Source organism: Arvicanthis niloticus, chromosome 4 (genome assembly GCF_011762505.2).
Source record: "Arvicanthis niloticus isolate mArvNil1 chromosome 4, mArvNil1.pat.X, whole genome shotgun sequence".
Classification (NCBI taxonomy): domain Eukaryota; kingdom Metazoa; phylum Chordata; class Mammalia; order Rodentia; family Muridae; genus Arvicanthis; species Arvicanthis niloticus.
Window position 1 is genome coordinate 53,203,019 of NC_047661.1, and position 3,676 is coordinate 53,206,694.

The window sequence follows — 3,676 nt, forward strand, 5'->3', positions numbered from 1 at the left end:
ATTGCATTCTGAATGTGCTATCAAGGACTATGTAATTAACTCACACAAGTCAAATTTTACTTTTATTTTTAAACTCAGTTGTAACTTATAGACAATAAAGTGATTCTGATTAAAATAGTGAATCCTTTAGAAAGTGAGACTCATGACTTTGGACATCTGCTCAGCCACATTGCAGAAGTGGGTCAGTTTGGGTTCTCCATTTGTTCCCCTGTCTCCTCTGTAGATAGGCCTGTGCTGTAAACATGCTCCACCAGATCCTGGAACAAGTGAAGAAAAATCTCAGCTTGATTCCTTTCTTTCCTACTATTGTAAAAGGAGGTACAGGAGCAGCACTGCATGTGATGTGCTTAGCACTGTTTAGTCCAGATGTCAGCTGGGACAGGAAGAATAACCCAGAGCCTTGGAACAAGCATGGTCCCAGTGAACAATGTATGTTCTACTCAGTGAATGTAGACTACAACAAACTGAAGAAAATAGACCCAGACTTCTAAACTGCAATGTTGACCAGAAACCTGCTTATAATGAAAGAATGTCAGAAACTGTACAATTTTCCACTTAACCAGGAAATACTTCTTCTCTGAGTGCATGAAATTATGTTGATTATTTGGAGTTTATTACTGTGATGAAAACGTCTCTGAAACTTGAAAAAAATGAGACATTATTTGTATACTTGTTTTCTGTCACTGTGACCAAAATATGAAACTACAACAACCGAAGGGAGTATATACAAATCCAAAATAAATCCACCTTCTCATGCTGGGAGAGATGTAGTTTCAGGAATGCAAAGGGGAAGTTTATCAATATTCATACTTACCAGGAATGACTAAAGCAGGGTGGACTCAGGGATAGTATATAACATTCACAGCTCCACGCTACTTATATCTATCCAGAACTTTCTAAAGGTTTCACTGCCCTCAAACTCACAACAGTATCTGAGAACTGAGCACTGAATTGCAAGACAATGGAGGACACTTTGGATTCAAAGCATGACCTTATTAATTTCATATCCTAGGAAAAACCTAAGTAAAATATAGCTAGCAAAAGCACTAAACAAATCTGTTACTGAGCTACAAAATATTTTCGTGATAAAAGGGACTTACTCTTATTCAAAATATTGTGACTTTTAAACACATTCTCTTTGTCACTTATGCACTTAGGTTTTATACCTCTAAGAACTTAGGGTCTCTTCATTGTAATAAATCCTATCAAGAATAAGACTATAGGTATGATGGCCAATCTTCATCATCAATTCTAGATGCTTGTTTCAGCTATTTTTCTATTGCTGTGCCCAAAAGTAACATAAGGACAACTGATTTATTTTGGCTTGTGATTAATATAGAGAGAATGAGTCCATCATGGTCAATTCATGTAGGTAGTAACAAGGAGCAGGATGATAAAAAATTTTTATCCACAGATACAAGCAGAGAGATGGAAACAATTGAGGTGCTATAGTCAAGGTTTCTATTACTGTGGTAAAACTTCATAACCAAAAAGCAAGTTGGGAAGGAAAGAGTTTATTTGGCTTATACTTACAGATGACAATCTCTCATTGGAGGAAGTCAGGACAGGAACTCAAGCAGGGTGTGAACCTGGAGGCAGCAGCTGATTCAAAGGCCATGGAGGGTGTTGCTTACTGGCATACTTACCCTGACTTTTTCAGCCTGCTATTTTATTTTTTCATTTATTTATTCATACATTCACTTTATATCCTGATACATGTACCTGGTCACACAGTCCTGTCCCTTTCTCCATCCCCATTCCCCTTTGAAGGGCAGAGCCCCATATACCTCAATCCTGGCATACCAAGTCTCTGCAGGGCTAGGTGCACCTCTTCCCCTGAGGTCAGACAAGGAGCCCAGCCAGGAGATAGGACTCCACAGATAGGCAGCTTTAGTGACAGTCCCTGCTCCAGTTGCTGGGGGACGCATATAAAAACCTAGCTGCACACCTGCTACATATGTGTGTGTGTGCTTTACCCAGCTCATGTATACCTTTTGGTTGGTGGTTCAGTCTGTGAGAGGACCCAAGTTTCCATGCTAGTTTACTCAGTTGGTCTTCCTGTGGAATTCCTATTCCCTTTTGGGCCCTCAATCTTTTCCCCAATTCTTCATTAAGGGTCCTCTAATTCAATGTTTTGCTGTGTATCTCTGCATCTGTTTCAAGTCTGCTGCTGGGTGGAGCATCTCAGTGACAGTCATGCTAGGCACCATCTGCAAGCATAAGAGAGTACATGTGTTCCTCTGTGGTCATAGCAGCTTTATTCATAATAGCTAGACACTGGAAACAACCCAGATGCCCCTAAACCATGGAATGCATACAGAAAATGTGGTTATTTACACAATTGAACACTATTAAGCTATTAAAAACAGGGACATCATAAATTTTTCAGACAAATGGATGGAACTAGAAAATATCATTCTGAGTGAGGTAACACAGACCCAAAAGAATATACATGATGTTTATTCAAGTAGATGTTAACCACAAAGTACAGGATACCCCCAAAAAGCTGAACAAGAAGAAATGCCCTAAAGAGAATGCTTGGAGAATAAAATAGTCATAGGACACAGATGGAGGGACAGAGCTGAGTGGGAGAGAGGTTGGGGAGGGGAATGTGGATTGTAAGATATGGTGTGTAGAGAGACAGAGGGCCAAAGGGCCATAAGAGTGAATGGAGATCTTTAGCTGGCAGGGATTAGGGATCTCTAGGTCTTGCCAAAGACCTAGAGTGGAGAAAGCTCCCAGGAGTCTCTAGGGTGACTTTATCTGAGACTTATAGCTGTAGAGATATGAGACTTGAAAAGGCAGCCAGGCAGAATCTCCCAGTGGAGAGATAAGGATACCACAAAACTTTCAACTTAAAATTTGACCTGTCTAAAAAAATGCAAGAACAAAGATGGAGCAGAGTCTGAGGAAATGTCCAATCAATAAAAGGTTCATCTTGAGATCATCCCAGGGGAAAGAACCAGTCCCTGACACTGTTCATAATACCTGCCTGGTTTCTTATAGAACACAAGACTAGCAACCTAGGGATGGACCCACATACAATGGTCTGGGCCCTTACTCATTGATAGCCAATTGATAAAATTTGCTACATCAGGATCTCATGTAGGATGTCATGCAGGTATTTTCTCAATTGAGGCTCCTTTCTTTGTGTTTACTCTAGCTTGTGTCAAGTTGAGACACAAAGCCATTCAATACTTGGGGTAAGGCCATCTATCCTGAAAGTCAAACCCCAGTGACAAGTTTCCTCCAGCAAATCTCTGTATCTTGAATGTCTTATAAATTTCCTAAGCAATACCACCAACTGGGAAGGCCAGAATTCAAGTACATGAGCCTCTGGGAGTCATTTCACATTCATGGCACCCTATAGTATGTGCTTAATTGATGTTGGTCAGAAATCAGTGCATCAGTAAGAGAAGGTGCTTCATGTGAAGCTTAGGTGAGAACTGACTTTGGACTTCTATAAGGACTTCTTTCTGAGACAACCTTATAACATATCATCAGATACATAATCAAAGTGTTCTTTTACTAGTTGGAGTGGGACTATAATACCAAGTATAAAATATCTCAGAAAACATATTTTTTCAATGTAATGTGTTGAGCTTTTCATTTAAAATAAAAAAAATGGTAATCCAAAAGCAGTGGGTCATACATGACAAATTTTAAATAAATTTTT

At 39.6% G+C, this 3,676-nt stretch overlaps 1 pseudogene; it reads left to right on the forward strand.

The window, feature by feature from the left end:
- Nucleotides 1-242: 242 nt before the first annotated feature.
- On the forward strand, nucleotides 243-491 carry LOC117706516 (cytochrome c oxidase subunit NDUFA4 pseudogene; annotated as a pseudogene).
- Nucleotides 492-3,676: the final 3,185 nt, after the last annotated feature.